Source organism: Mirounga angustirostris, unplaced genomic scaffold, assembly GCF_029215605.1.
Source record: "Mirounga angustirostris isolate CCGP_5_RB_7025 unplaced genomic scaffold, mMirAng1.0.hap1 SCAF_8, whole genome shotgun sequence".
NCBI lineage: Eukaryota > Metazoa > Chordata > Mammalia > Carnivora > Phocidae > Mirounga > Mirounga angustirostris.
Window position 1 is genome coordinate 3,248,096 of NW_026991716.1, and position 15,710 is coordinate 3,263,805.

Consider the following 15,710-nt stretch of genomic DNA (forward strand, 5'->3'; position numbering starts at 1 on the left):
CAGTTGGTTAAGCGACTGCCTTCGGCTCAGGTCACGATCCTGGAGTCCCGGGATTGAGTCCCGCATCAGGCTCCCTGCTTGGCAGGGAGTCTGCTTCTCCCTCTGACCCTCCTCCTTCTCATGCTCTCTGTCTCTCATTCTCTCTCTCTCTCAAATAAATAAATAAAATCTTTAAAAAAAAATAAAATAAATCCCTTTAAATTTATTAACTTGTATTACGGCCCAGAATATGGTCTATCATGAATAAAACCATGTGTACTTGAAAAGAAAGTGGGTGCAGATATTCAGTATAATGTTTTATAAGTATCAATTCATTCCAGGTGATTGATAGGGTTTTTCAGATCTCCTATGTTTTTACTGATATTTTATCTAGTTATTCCATCATTACTGAAAGAAGGGCATTAAAATCTCCAACTGTGATTGTAGAATTGTTTATTTTCCTTTTTACTCTTTCCATTTTTTACTCCATGTATCCTGGAGGTCTGTTGTTAAGCTCATACACATTTATGATTGTTATATCATCCTGATGAACTGACCCTTTTAGCAATACAAAATATCACTCTATCTCTGGAAATACTCTCTGTCTTCAAATCTATCTGTTATTAATATAGACACTCCAGTCTTTTTATGCTTACTGTTTATATAGTACATTTTTTCTACCTTTTTTTAATATTTCAGATGTTTCTCTTATAGCAAACATGTTTAGTTCTTCCATTTTCTAATTGATTCTAGCAATCTTAGCTTTTTAATTAGAGTATTTAGACCATTAACATTTAACATTAACCTTTACTTTTCTTCCCATACTACACTGGCTGGCATCTCCCAGACAATATTGAACATAAGTTGTGAGAATTGGCATCCTAGTTTTATTCTTAATCTAGGGGGAAGGGCAGAGGTGGAAAAAGCTTTTAATAATTTAACATTCTTGTTTCTTGATATACTGTTATGGCATTTTAAATTATCATTACAAAAAAATAAAATTATTACATTTTGCATGAATTATTAGAAGAAAATATTTTCCAGGAAAATACCATAGCAACATCTCTTAATTTTGTTTCCATCTTTCACATTTTATATAAGCTACATAAGAGGCACATTATTGAAACTACATGTATTTTACATGGCACCTTGGTGACCTCTTTGCTTACATGTTGATCAATAGATGGCACTCTTGCATTTTTGGTGTCTTATGTCCATATGGTTTTGCCTTTAAGAAAGCATAACTACTTCTTTGATCAATATTAAAAACAATTGTAAATTTAATCTGTTCTTATGGATGACTTCAAATGGCTAACAACGGCATTTACATCCAAACAGTCATTCTTAAATGTATTTATTCACACAATAAGCATTTATTGAATAGCTTTTCTATGGCAGACACTAGGCTGGACCCTGGGGACATACCAATTATATTAGAGATCATTTGTTTCCTCTAAAAGTTTCCAGAAAGCTAAAACATGTAACAAAAAAACTTATATCCTACATGCTATAACAAGTTGGGGAAAAAAAGAAGCATGCAAGTCCTGGCAGAATCTGGATACTTCTGCAGAGTTGATAACCTCTGAGTTACATTCTGAAGGAGAAGTGAAAGTTCACCAGGGGAAGAAGGGGGCCAGGAATTCAGAAAGACTCTATATGAAAAGGTCAAGAGTCATTAAAAGTATTCCATGTTATGTGAATACAGTGAAGTTCCAGAACCAAGAGCATGGAGTCCATGAGGAGGATTGGTTTCAAGTAAATCTGGGACCAACATAGTGAGGCAACTAGCAGAACTCATGTCTCCTTCCTCCCCGCTCCCTGCACATTTCCTTTATAGGATGTTTACATGGAGGGAGAACTCATAACCACCACTGAGCTGGGGTGCTGGGGGAAGGTGAAGAATGAATCTGCTTGGTTTGCTCATCCCTCAAACCTCTCGCCCATCCCCACCAAATCCTCTCCTTTGGAAGGGGCCCAGACAGCCTAAGTTCAGGTCCCAGGGACCTGTTACCTACACACAGAACCTGCCCTGAGGTGGATTCTATCCCGAGATGGACTAAAACCCACCCCTAACTCTTAGTACCGCCCAATTCAATCTCAGACCAGTCTCCCTTTCCAAGAGTCTCTTACCCCTAAGACTCCTCAACATCTTCGACACCGTTCAGGGCCATGGGGGTGCTGCCATGTCCATAACTCTTTGCCCGATACAGCAGTGCAGGGACGAGAAGGCCATCAGCCCTCGGATCATCCCTTTTCTCTGGCTCCTAAGACCTTCCCCCTGTTTTGAATGCTGCTGCCAAGACATCTTTGGACGCCAAGGGCACTCTGCAGTGAGGTTTAGGAGTTCAATGAATCTACAGAACACCTAGCCTCTACCCTTTAAGAACTCATTGTCATGAAAGATGAAGAGGCTGAGGAACAGTTCCAGATTAAAAGAGACTAAAGAAACATGACAACTAAATGCAATGTGTGATCCCAGACTGGGGGGAGGGCGGAGCGTTAGGAGACACATCATTAAGACAGTTAGTGAAATTCAAATTTAGAGATAAAATATTTAAGGATAGAGGATGGTATGTGCCATTTAACCTCAAATGCTTCAGCAATTACATATAGAGACACAGATCTGTAAATAGATAGATACATGGGTGGAGAGAAAGCAAATGTGGCATGATATTAACAATTGGCGAACCTAGGTAAAGGGTATAGGAGATATCTTTGTATTCATCTTGCAATTTTTCTGTAAGTTTGAAATTATTTCAAAATAAATTTTTAAAAAAACCACAAGTCCCATTGACCTTTGACCCATATCACCAGGGCCCAGGTTCAGTAGGGACCCTGTGCCTTCTGGGCTGTGAGATGAAGGGATCCTAAGGAGGAGATAGGCTGCTTGGTTCTTCCCTTTGGGACTAGGGCTCTGTCTTTCTGTCTCTGTCTCTGTCTCTGTCTCTCACACACACCCCTCTGTATATCAAATCTCACTATCACTCCCTTGGTCTGGTCTACATCTCTCTCTACCCCAATGGCTTTGTGTTATGATGGCTTGTTTATTTGTTTTTTGTTTGTTTGTTTGCTTGCTTGCTTATTTTTTTATCTTTTTCTCTTTCTGCAACTGAGAGGAGAACTTCCAGACCAGCCTGTTGTACTTCCAATCCACCTTATCATGGATTTTTGTTTGTTTGTTTGTTTTATACTGTTTGGAGTTTTCTGATTATCTTGACCCTGTACATTTATGTCTTTCAATGTATTTGAGATGTTTTCAGTCAATATTGGTTCAAATATTTTTTTTTTTCCCATTCTGTGCTATTTCTCCTATACTTCCAAGGCTCTGATGACCCAAATGTTAGAGCTTTTCAAAATTGTCCTACAGGCTTAAAACAATGCATACTTATTTTTATTCAGCATCTGTAAATCCAAAATTGAGGCATGGCTTAGCTGGGTTCTCTGCTTCAAGGTCTCACCTGACTGCAATCTAGATATTGACTGACTCTGAGGTCTCATTGAAAGCACAACTGGAGGAAATAGCCACTTCCAAGCTCACTCAGGTTGTTACCAAAATCCAGTTTCTTACAGCTGCAGAACTGAAAGGTTAAATTTCTTGGTAGAGGTTGTCTACAGTGTCTTCCCATGTGGGAGTTCCTAAATACAATGACTGGTTTCCTCAGAGCCTGCAAAGGAGAGACAGAGAGGCAAACCTGTTAAAGACAGAGGCCAATATAACATAATACAATATAATCGTGGAAATGACATCCCATCACCTTTTTCATATTCCATTGGTTAGAAGCAAATCAAAGGTCACATCCATACTCAAGGACATGAACACAGACATGGACATGAAGAGAGAGGGATCATGGGGGCATCTTTGAGTCTGTCTATCACATCATGAAGGAGGCTGCAGACTGGTCTGTGGCCCCATATGTCCAGGGCTTTGGGCCTTAGCAAGATGTAGTCCTGAAGAGGTAGGGAGGCAAATACAGACTAAGGCTGGCAGCTAGCATCTCAGTCAAGCTGCCTACAGGATCAGAGACCAGATTTGTGATGGCCAGAATATCATTGCAAGGCGGGAGACCTCGAATGCTAGGACAAGACCTGGCATGGTTCTGGAATGTGAACCTTAAAATGCAGGTGAAAGCAACACAAAAAATCCTAGACAGTACAAGGTAAGCCTTGAGGGAGAGAGAGAGAAGAAAGTGGAGAGAGATTCAGAGACAGACAAGTAAAAACACTGAAATTTGGTTTGCACACCAAAATTTCAAAATTCATGAAGTAACATAAACCCAAAAGACAGTGATCAAACTCAACAAATGGCAAGCGAATTTATTCCAGATGAAAATAATTTTAAAGACAGACAAAGATAACTATGTTTAGAATGCTCAAGGAAATAAAAGATTCACTTCCACTTAAAAACACCAGGAAATTATGAAACTGAAATAGGTCAAAATTAGATAAGAAAAATTGACTATTCTAAAAATTTAGAAATACTAGAAAAAACACTGGCCTTGAAAAAAGAAACCTTATTGCTGACATAAATCTTAGACTAAATATTATTCCTGGACTGAAGTATAGACAAAATATAGTGGAAGAGAGTATAAGAGCATTTCTACACAAAGTATCAGTGGGCTAATAGCTTCAGGATCAGCATCGTTCCGGAAGCTTCATAGAAATGTGAAACTTCAGGCCCACCCCAGGCCACTGAGATAGTTAACACTTTCGTAAATTCCCCAGGTAATTCATATGCATGTTAAATTTCAGATGTGCTGCCTTATGGTACTGGAAGAAAATTTTGAGGCATTTGCTCAGAATGCTGAACAGAACAGAAAGACAAGAAAAACATATGAAAATGCAGTTAAGAGTCAAAGATAGACAAAGGATTCTGTATACATGTCATAGGTCGATCCAGAAGAGCAGAACAAAGTATTTGGAGAGATAGTAGTTGAGAATTTTTTGGAATCAAGGACATGGATTTCTCAAATCATAAGTATACCACAAACCCTGAGCAGGACAAATACAGGTGATTTATGCCTCTCTTTTGCTGTATTCTACTTTATTATTAAGGTGTTCCTCCACTGTCCTATCTGTTGTTTGGATAAAAAGTTGTCCCTTTCATAGATAATATGTTAGCTTTCCACGGTAGCTTTTAAGAGTCTCTTTTTATCTTAAAATTCTAGCAAAGGCTGCCCTTTTCTTGGTGCCCCTGGGTTGGTCCCTCTTTGTCTCTTCTTGCCATCTGGGGCCTTAGGGCTGAAAGGCTGTGATTAGGTTGCAGGTCTAGGGAAAAGGTAAGAAAGAGGTTCCATAGCCTCCTTTTCACCTGGGACAACGAGGTAAAATCAGTCTTTTCCATATGGTGCACGCCACATCCAAGGTCGAGGCCCCAACCCAAGGCCTATGGCCTTATAGAAATAATTCGTCTTTACCTACTTGGAGAACCCCTGGGGATATCTTCTTTGTGGACTTGAGGTCAATGTTTGCAACTGCTCAAATCCTTGAGGACCTTGATCTGGAGCCCTCTCTATTTATCAACTTCTTTCCACCTCAGTGTCATTTTGCAGCCAGAATTGGAGTAAGTTCTATGATGTTCACTTAAGGAAGTGACGTGGAATGACATAATGTGAAGTTCCTGTGGTTCAGCCCTTGTTTGTCCTCATCACTGCTTATTTGCATCTGCCTCCTGCTTGGAAACAAAAGTCTGGTTTCATTCTGTTACCCCCACTTTGAATTTCTCACTTTTCAGTTAGGGATGTACATGGTCTCATTCATCAGACATAACCACCAGATGAAACTTGCTAAAAGTATAAACCTGATCATACCCCACACTGGCTTAAAACATTTTAATCATTCCCAGTCACTTTTTTTTTTTCCCCACTAGGTGATATTTAACCAGAGAGTGGATCTGGGTGTGTAACACAAGAAAGCCTGGCATGGATTCTTTTTCAAGGCTCTATATTTTTCCTTGTAGAATTTATGCAAATTTTACATTTGACCAAAATTGTTTAAAACAAATAGAAAGAGGGTGCCTGGGTGGCTCAGATGGTCAAGCGTCTGCCTTTGGCTCAGGTCATGATCCCAGGGTCCTGGGATCGAGTCCCGCATCGGGCTCCCTGCTAGGCGGGGAGCCTGCTTCTTTCTCTGCCTCTGCCTCTCTGACTCTCATGAATAAATAAATAAAACATTTTAATAAATAAATAAATAAATAAATAAATAAATAAATAAATAAATAAATAAATAAAACAAATAGAAAGAGGTGCCTGGGTGGCTCAGCCGGTTAAGCGTCTGCCTTCAGCTCAGTTCATGATCCCAGGGTCCTGGGATAGAGTCCCATATCATCGGGCTCCTTTCTCAGCGGGGAGTCTGCTTCTCCCTCTCCCTCAGCTGCTCCCCTTGCTTGTGCTCTCTCTCTCTCTGTCAAATAAATAAATAAAATCTTTAAAAAAAATAAATGAATAAAAGTGAACAAACATGTTCCTCAAAGTACTGCATAAAACTGGCACTTCAGAAAAATGTTTTGTGTTTTTCCTGCCTTCTTCTGGGCAAACTAGGCAAAAAAAAGTCCTCATTTGTCTTCTTTTTAACCATTTTCATTGGCTACACTGCTCGTGCATTCCTATTTCTGTGTCTGCATAGCTTTGTGTTGAGGAAGTACAGAAACCACAAGATAAAATCCATACTCCTAAATATTACATAAAAGGCCTTTGCGACCTGGTCTTGCTGACTTCTCCCCCAGATTTCCCACTATTCCCTGACTTGGAGTGTATGATCTAGGTGCTTTGGGTGTTTCTAAAATCAAAATGGGCTTTTTCTTTTTCTGATTACAGAATAAATAAACACTCTTTGTATAAAACTTTAAACAATATAGGAAAAACCTAAGTAAGAAAGTCAAGCATATCCCTTTCCACAGCGCTAATTATCTTAAACTGTTTGTGACTCTCTCGCTCTCTTTCCATCTGTGCCCCTGTGTGTTCATGTGGGCGTAGAAATACATGCACCAGTATGCACACGCGCACGCACAGACAAACACATACACGTGTATTTATGCACATCTACACACACACAATTCTACAGGCATGGGCTATAAATGCCGATTTTTTGTAGTCACCTTTTTGTGTAGTTTTATAGCGTCTTTTACCAACTCATTAGTTACCCACACCAGATAACCAAAGTTAACAGCCAGGTCTGACTCGTAGAATCTCATACAAAGGTACATAGATACTGGGTTTTCATGTGTAAATATTTAGAAAAAAATGAGGGTCCCTTTCTATGTACTCTGCATCTGCTTTACTCACTTAAATTCTATGACATTATACAAAAGCATCCAAGTCAAAAAGTACAGATGCAACTCATTCTTTTAAATTGTTGCTCACTTTTTTTGATATAAAGGTGTATTGCAATCTGTTCAGTTAGTCTCCCATTGATGGACTTTTAGGCTCTTTCCAGTTTGCCCTTCCAGTTTTCCTTTTTTTTTTTTTTTAAGATTTTATTAATTATTTAACAGAGAGAGTGAGAGAGAGTGCACAAGTGTGCGAGCACACAGGCAGGGGGAGTGGCAGGCAGAGGGAGAGATAGAAGCAGGTTCCCTGGGGCACCTGGGTGGCTCAGATGGTTAAGCGTCTGCCTTCGGCTCAGGTCATGATCCCAGGGTCCTGGGATCGAGTCCCGCATCGGGCTCCCTGCCTCTCTCTGCCTCTCTCTCTCTGTCTCTCATGAATAAATAAATAGAATCTTTGAAAAAGAAGAAAAAAAAAAAAAAGAAGCAGGTTCCCTGCTGCACAGGGAGCCCGATGCGGGGCTTGATCACAGAACCTGGGATCATGAGCCCAGGGCAGACGCTAACCTTTTTTTGAATTGGATTTTCACTGAATATATTTAGTAATTCCAAGAGGATCAACATTTTTATGATATTAAGTGCTCCCACCCAGCAATATAGTACATAGTTCCACTTAGCGAGGTCTTGTCTTATGTCCTTTAATAAAATTTTATTGTTTTCTTTCTTGGAGTCATGCTTTTCTTGTTCAAAGAGATTCTGAAAAATTTTGCAGTTTTTCTTATTAGAGAACATTAAAAATGCCTTTCTATTTCCTTTCCTGGCCAGTTATTTCTACTACTGGGGAAAACAATTGATTAAAAGAAAAAATCTTTCCCATGTTTGCCGTCAGTTTTCCAAATCCCCTTCGTGCCTTTGTACTTTAATCCCTGGTCGTGTTGAAGGATTGCAATTCCCCACACAATGCCTCTGTGCCTTTGCTCTTTCCAGAAGGTCCTTCCCCTACGTCACTGACTCACCCACACCACCTGTGAAGACTGACCACAGCCGTGCCTCCTCCTGGAAGCCTTCCCCTGACACCCCTGTGTTGGCAGGGTCCTCAGCTGCTCTTTCCTGGTATCTCCGTTCATGCGTGTCTTGTTTGTTTTCTTCACTTTTCACCCCAGTTGTCTGTCTGTGTATAGTCTCACTCAGTGGACTCCGACCTCTGTGGAGTCATGGGTCAGGTCTTAAACAAATCGGTGTTCTCTGAAGCTAGCACCACATCTGGAACATAGTAAATTCTCAAAAAAGAGTGTGGCATGAAACTGCTCTGATTGGAAACAGCTAACGCCAGGCCAGAAAGACCTAACTTTCTAAGGACCTCTGATCTTTTCTGCTACATTACTCTTGATATTTACACATAAGTTACAGATACTCGTTCTTTTAGTACGTAGCTCCCGGAGTTGATTTAACAACACTTTGTTATGTGAAAATCGTGATGGAAGGTGAAGGGCTTGGACCAGCTACAGAAATCTTGATTCTTGTTGGTGAGTGTGACTCTAGAATCCATCCACCAGTAAATTAATGTTTAATGAACACATACTATAGGCCAGATACTGTGCCAGGAGCTGTGAATATAGAGATTTTAAAAACACAGGGGATCCCTTCAGGGAGCTTGCAAAACTCAACTATACGATTACACTATTTAAACAAAATATGCAGCTTGAAGAATATAGTTTGAATCTTACTTTTGGCATTGGACACCATGGATTTTCCTTTAGTATATTTACTCCTATTTAGGGGGGGAATCCACTTCTGGCTACTTTTTCTTTTCTTTTCTTTTCTTTTTTTAAGATTTTATTTATTTATTTGAGAGAGAGGGAGAAAGCACAAGCTGGGGGGGGGGGTGCAGAGGGAGAGGGAGAAGCAGACTCCCAGCTGAGCAGAGAGCCCGATGTAGGGCTCGATCCCAGGACCCCGGGATCATGGCCTGAGCTGAAGGCAGATGCTTAACCAACCGACTGAGCAACGCAGGCCCCCCTTGGCTACTTTTTCTACCAGGACTACTGCCAAGTCATGCGGTGCCCTCAAGCAAATTAGAAAATGTCACACCGTCTTTGGGGCAGACTAGGCAAAAAAAAGAAAAGTCCTCACATGTCTTCTTTTTAACCATTTTTGTTGGCTGATCATGTACTCGATGACTTTACAATAAGTCAATAACCAGAATTTTCGTTAAAGGGAGGAAGGAACTATCATTTCAATTCTCCCTGCTACTCCTCTGTGACTTAAAAGTGGGCTGAATAATGCCACTCAAAGACTTCTACATCCTGGTCCCTGGAGCCTGTGAATACGTTAGTTTGTGTGGCAAAGGGCACATCCCTTGTGTGATTAAGTTAGGGATTTTGAGATGGGAAGACTCTCCTGGATTTTCCAAGTGAGCCCAATATAATTTCAAGGGTCCTTATAAAGAGGGAGGCAGGAGGGTCAGAGTTAGAAAGATTTGAAGATGTTTTACTGCTGCCTTGAAAGATGTAGGAAGGGGCTGTGAGCCAAGGAAAGCTGGTGACCTCTAAAAGCTGGAAAAGATAAGGAAATGGATTCTCCCCTAGAGCCTCCAGGGAGAGTGTGGCCCTGTAGACCCCTTGATTTTTGGCCCAGTGAAACCCATTTTGGACTTTTGACCTCCAGAACTGCAAGAGTAAATATGTGTTGTTTTAAGTCACTAAGTTTGCGTTAATTTATTACAGCAATGACAGGAAGCTAATACAAAGAAACAAAGTAGCTAAACTAGGGTGTTGGCTCCAGCAGGCTCTTTGTGGGAGTATGGTGAGACCCACCCCACAGGGAAACTCCACCAAGGCAGCTCGTCGCCCATAAAGTGAGAGAGGGCGGGCCCCCACCTCCTTTTATAAGGGTCAAGAATCAAGCTGGAAATATCCAGTAGCAACCACAGACCAAAAAATAAAATTCATAAATAAGACATAACCCAAGAATCAGGAGTCAAGCAGAGATTGGAGTATGAAAGGCTCAGATAAGAAACAGGAAGGAAGGGTGCAGGGTGTTGCTCGGCCACCCTCTTGGGAGCATCCTGAGCGTAATCGGAAGCTGGCCCCTGTACTCAGAGGACAGAGAGAGACTGAAGACAGAGGCAGCCACTCCAGGTCGGCAGGTGGCCATTTTAATAATAGCAAAGGGCACGACCCTTATCATGGGTGGCAGCAGTGGATCTCTGCACCCACCCTCCAACTCTTAGAAATTTATAGAGGCCCTAACTGTGCTCAGTCACATATCCTACAGGTGTTCTCAACACCACATCACCATCTCAAGGTTACGTCCCTGGAGCAGCAACCTCTGGGAAGAGAAAAGGCAAGTGGGACCCACAGTCCCGGGACAGAGGAGAGACTGAAGAACCTTTGAGTGCCCAAGCCTAGCTCATGGGTCGGTTGGTGGCCACATGTTTTTGATGACGTTCCCCAACATAGGGTAGCTTCATGAAAGGATATCGGATTAGCCAAAGTTTATTAGAAAATGGGCACCAAAAGCTTAAGGAAAGTCTAGATGACTTAGCAGAATCCCTTAGTGGAAACATCTCATTTATTGACAACTGACTACCAGTTAGCATAAGCATTTCATTTAATTTGCATAATAACCCCATGAGTTGGGTGTTATAACCCTTGCTTTACTAATGAAATTCACAGAGGTTAATTAAGTGACTTGTCCAAGGTCACAGAAAACACTAGGAAGTGAAGGTGGGGTTCACCTCATCTCTCCCATCCCAGGAGCCTTGTTCTTTCATCCAAACCATGCCACCTTCCTTTCAGGAAAAATGTTTGTTGACTTTTTTGGTTGTATGCACAGTTCAAAGCAGAAAAACATGATGTCACCTTTTGAGATACTCATTTTATCAGTGAGAACTTGAAAATGAAGTTAAAAATTAAGCAGCAGAGTCAGACTCAGGTGTTCTGCTCTGAGGATGTAGGCCAGACCTGATGCTGTCTGACTGCCACGGGGCTCATTACTTATCCTTGTGAAACTCTGTGGAATTATTTGAAAGGGAGGAAAAGATAGAAACTTCTTCAGGGAGCCTTATAGTCTAGGGCTTAAAATACTGGTTTAATGGTGAAGGTAAGTGCTTTTCTTCTTTTTGGGTCAGAGGATAATTACTAATCAATCAGAGATCCATTAAAGGGAGGGAACAGTTTGAGGGGAAGTCAGAGGAAAACCGTTAACAGCAGCCTAAGGATTCCCACCTGGGAATGGTTTCTGTTTCCAAAATGAAGAAGAGACTTTCTAAAGCATGCAATCGATTCAATCGATTCAATTGAACAAGGCTTGAAAGGCCACCAGGGCCAATGGACACTGGGCAATTCTCTGAGGATTCCGTATTAGCTGTGACACCTTGATGAGTTGGATGGGTTTCACTGTGGGATAAAATACTGGATCAGAACTAACCAGGTTTGGGCTTGGGGACTGTGGCAAATGAGTCTTTTCAGATTTCTATGTATATTTGAGATTGTCTCTCAAAAAAGGAGAATATGAAGTTGTGAATAAGATTAAAGGCAAGAACACCTGTATGCTTGTAGAGCTCACCTAGTTAGTTGCCCTCATCGGACAGCTCAGGAAAGGTGCCCAGAGAGATTATGATTATGGTGCTATGGCAGGAAGCCCTAGGCGCAAACTCAGTGAAGGTGCCTTCTCCCAATCTGCCAGAGAAGATCCCTGGTCCAAAGCACAGTTGGGCTCGTACAGGCCTGAAAGACAAGCCTGAGGTTGTCTCTTGGAAGAAAGGAGCACAGGCACTCCTGCGGATCTCCTGGTGAGCTGAGCTGTGAGTCCCCCAAGGCAGTGACCCAGTTGCCCCTGATTTGGGCCTTACCCTGCTTTCTAGGATCACCCACAATTGGTGCTTGATACACTTTTTCTTTTTCTTTTTTCATGATTAAATCCATAAGTGAATTGACAGCATGACTTAAAGGACCTATTGGAATAACAAGTTTTATTTCAGCACGGTAGGCAGAAATAAAGGTAGAATCTTTCAGAAAGGTAGGCAGGTGATAAAAAGGGGCCTCAGTTTTACTAACATTGAAAACATTGCTTCTTCGCATGTTCTCTGATGTCTGTAGCAAGATGCATCCCTTCTTCCCCCATCTCGTGGATTCTAGTTCAGAAGAACCTTCTTTTAAAAGGACATGTTTAAAACCAATTTAACAATCAATCAAAAGCACTTCCAGAGAAATGTATTTTATCTGCTCTAAATCTGTACTTATTAACCTGAGAGGGCCCGAGTGTCAATCTTGTGAGTGTTGATTATTAGTAACAGTTTACAATGCATACTTTACATTTAGAAGACATGCCTCAAACCATTTTTTTTCCACTCACAACTGTCCCGTGAAGTAATATCATCCCCATATTACCTCTTTTTTTTTTTTCTATTTCCTGTTCAATTAAAGCTCTGGTAGCTTATGAAAAATGCACAATCTGGTTTACCCAGATTGTAAATGGCACAGAAGAGCTTGGTCCCTGGATACCCTTTGAACTACAGGTTCATACTCTTCAACCACATGTAACATTTACTCTGAGTAAACTGGGGGACTCGACTAACAGAGATGATGCAAGACAGGCTGAGGATTAGGGGAAATCTAAAAGCAATAAAAAGACTACTCTAACAAAATAGTGGGTTCCAGACTGAAACAAATAGGAAAAAAGACTGCTCTTTTGCTTCTGCATAAACTATATTGTTGACATTATTAATTTATATCAACTACAACTCTATACTGTATCATCAAATTATTTTTAAAAGGAAGAACTTTCGTTTACTGTCTATTCAATTTTTCTATATTTACTTAGAGCTTTGGTGCTAGGACTCACTAGTTTTTAGAAGCGTCACTCCTGAATGGGAAGGTCCTTAACTGTTTACAACTGGACTAAGACTCAACCCACTGTCTCTGAGTTCATATCAGTCATGATAAGGCTCAGACCCCAGCATTTCATATGCTTCTGTGATTATTTTGGGAAAGTAGTTTTCATTATTACATCACTGAGAGACCCTAGTGTAGAGTAGTTTGGGATGTCTGCCCAATTTCTCTCTTTGTCCCATGCAAAGGAAATAGGAAATTAATAAGTGAAATCAGCTATTGAGACAAAATTCAAAACAGTATGTGAAATCATGAAAACTAAGGTAGGGATGGCAACAAGTGGAAGGAGGACAGCTGAAGTGACAGGTCTGTGATACAATTCCACTAGCAAACAAACAAACAAGCAAAAAGCAAGAAAAGCTAGTCATTTTTCTTCTCTTCAATATTCAAAGCTCCACTTGAAAGTATTTTCATCATCAAATTTCCTTCTGGAATAAATGTTTAAAACCATTTAAAGCCATATGAATTCTTCTGTAGAATACCTCAAAATGAAGCTACCCTATTGTGTTCTAAGCTGAGCTTAAAACAGGAACATAAAGGGAAAGTGTATTTACAGATAGGATAAGTAACAGTCTGGCCATCCGGAGAGCTGGTGCTGGCTCTGTAAACCATGTGACTGGGAGTCAACCTCTCAGACGTCCTGCACACCGATTTTCTCACCAGCAAAATGAACAGTTGGGCCAGAGGATCTCTGGAGTGTCTTTCAGCTCTGGACTTCAGACTGATTGGTGAGGTTGGTGGGAAAGCTTTCAGGGGAGTATGGACACTAGTAGTCACATGTACAGCAAGGAAGTTCCCTTTAGGCAAGTCTTGGGAATTTACCTAACAAGGTAAATCAGCTAGAGAGTGGTCCAAACTCCAGGTAAACGAGGTGTCCTTTCCATTGTGCTTCAGCTAGGATCTGAGTGAAAAGCACTGAACTGGGCTTCTGACACCATCCAGATGTTAGCAAGACTTGAAAGCCTTCCACAGCGGGACAAAAGCCAACATGTTTCCTGGTGCTGACCTTGTCTGGTTTAGGCACTGCGCATCTATTTAGGTCAGGGTAAACAAATGAGAAAATTTCAAAACTTCGAGGGGGAGATCTTATTCTTAGAATTCTAGAAACTTTGGCAAGCAGAAGGCTATCCTGTCTATGCTAACGAAGCCTAATTACCATTTTTTCAATTAGATTCCTCCGGGTATAAAATGAGTATCTGTGATTTGGAAAAAAAAAAAAAATCACTAGGTGGATCTGGAAAATCGTAAAGAATAATGTGAGCACCGTGTTCTACAACCCAGAATTAGCCCTGGCTGGTACTTGTGTGAATCTTTTTCTTTTTCTGTGCATGTGCAGGAATCAACACGGGCACGGCCACTGCTCCGTACTCGAGAGTACCCGCCTTTCCCTCACAGCCGTCAACATCTTGGGGATGTTATTTTAAGAAAGTCCATCATAAGAATCTATTAAAGTTGACTCACTAAAAACCTTTTGGTTAGGTTAATTTGTCTCCAATATTATGCTGTAATAACTAATCCTGCAAAGAATTTTTTGGACAAAACTCTTCATCTTACCGTTCCTTATGAGCCTCTGTCCTAAAGTCATGGAATATGAACATCCCTAAGGGTGCAGATAATTCTTGTTAAGTTGATGTGCAGAAAGAAGGCAAAGTTCTGGGTGATGAAATATAAGCATGATACATGTATTTATAAAGTCATGGAGGCTTCAGTTTAGGGACAGCTGCAAAACTGACAGTATTCTGAGGATAAGGATTGTTCCTAAAAGAAGTAAGTGTATGTATCCGCAAAGAGAGTTCGGCCGGTATACAAATATCAAGTTAAACACGTCCACTTGGGGATCATGAATTCGCTTTTTCTGTCAAAAGAACTGGGTTTATTTGTAATTGTAGTAGAAAGTCCCACTCTGTGATTTTACAGATGGTCTGAAGAACTTTTCAGTCCTATTAAGTGTCCAATTTGTGTGTAGCAAAGACAGCAGGAAACATTTCTGAGCCTCAAATGAGTATACCTAAGTGTTACGCAATGTCATCCTTCTTGTTCAGAGAAGACCCAATGTGGCATTGTTCTGGTTGTCCAGAAGGAACAGAAACACGGTCATAAGGAAAGCAAGGGTGTTCTGGAACTTTCTTGTCAGCTCCCGAGCTTATTTAACTTTCCTGTCCTCTGATCCACCCGCAGCCACAGTATTCCTCGCCTTTGCACAGTTCTCTGCGGTTTGCAAGTTTCTCATTCAATTCTTGGGGCAGGACTCAGAAAGAGGCTGATTCTTACTGAACAGATGAGCGAAGGGATAGTTGCAGAATTTAAACAACCAGTTCTAAGTCACAGAGCCCGATTTTCTTATAAAAACCGAGTCCTCCGTTAGCTTAACAAGAGTGTACTGCAAAATGTAAATCGCATAGCTGTGTTGGATCAAAACTTTGATGCTCAGAGAAGGCCACATTCACATGAAAAGTTATTTGTGTGTCTTGTTTTGGACTGTTGTTCATCCCATAGATAAAACCCAGTCGTGGTGAAAGAGATTCAGGGCAGAGGGAAAGTTCATACACTGTGCCACTATTTCCCAAAGAAGCCAA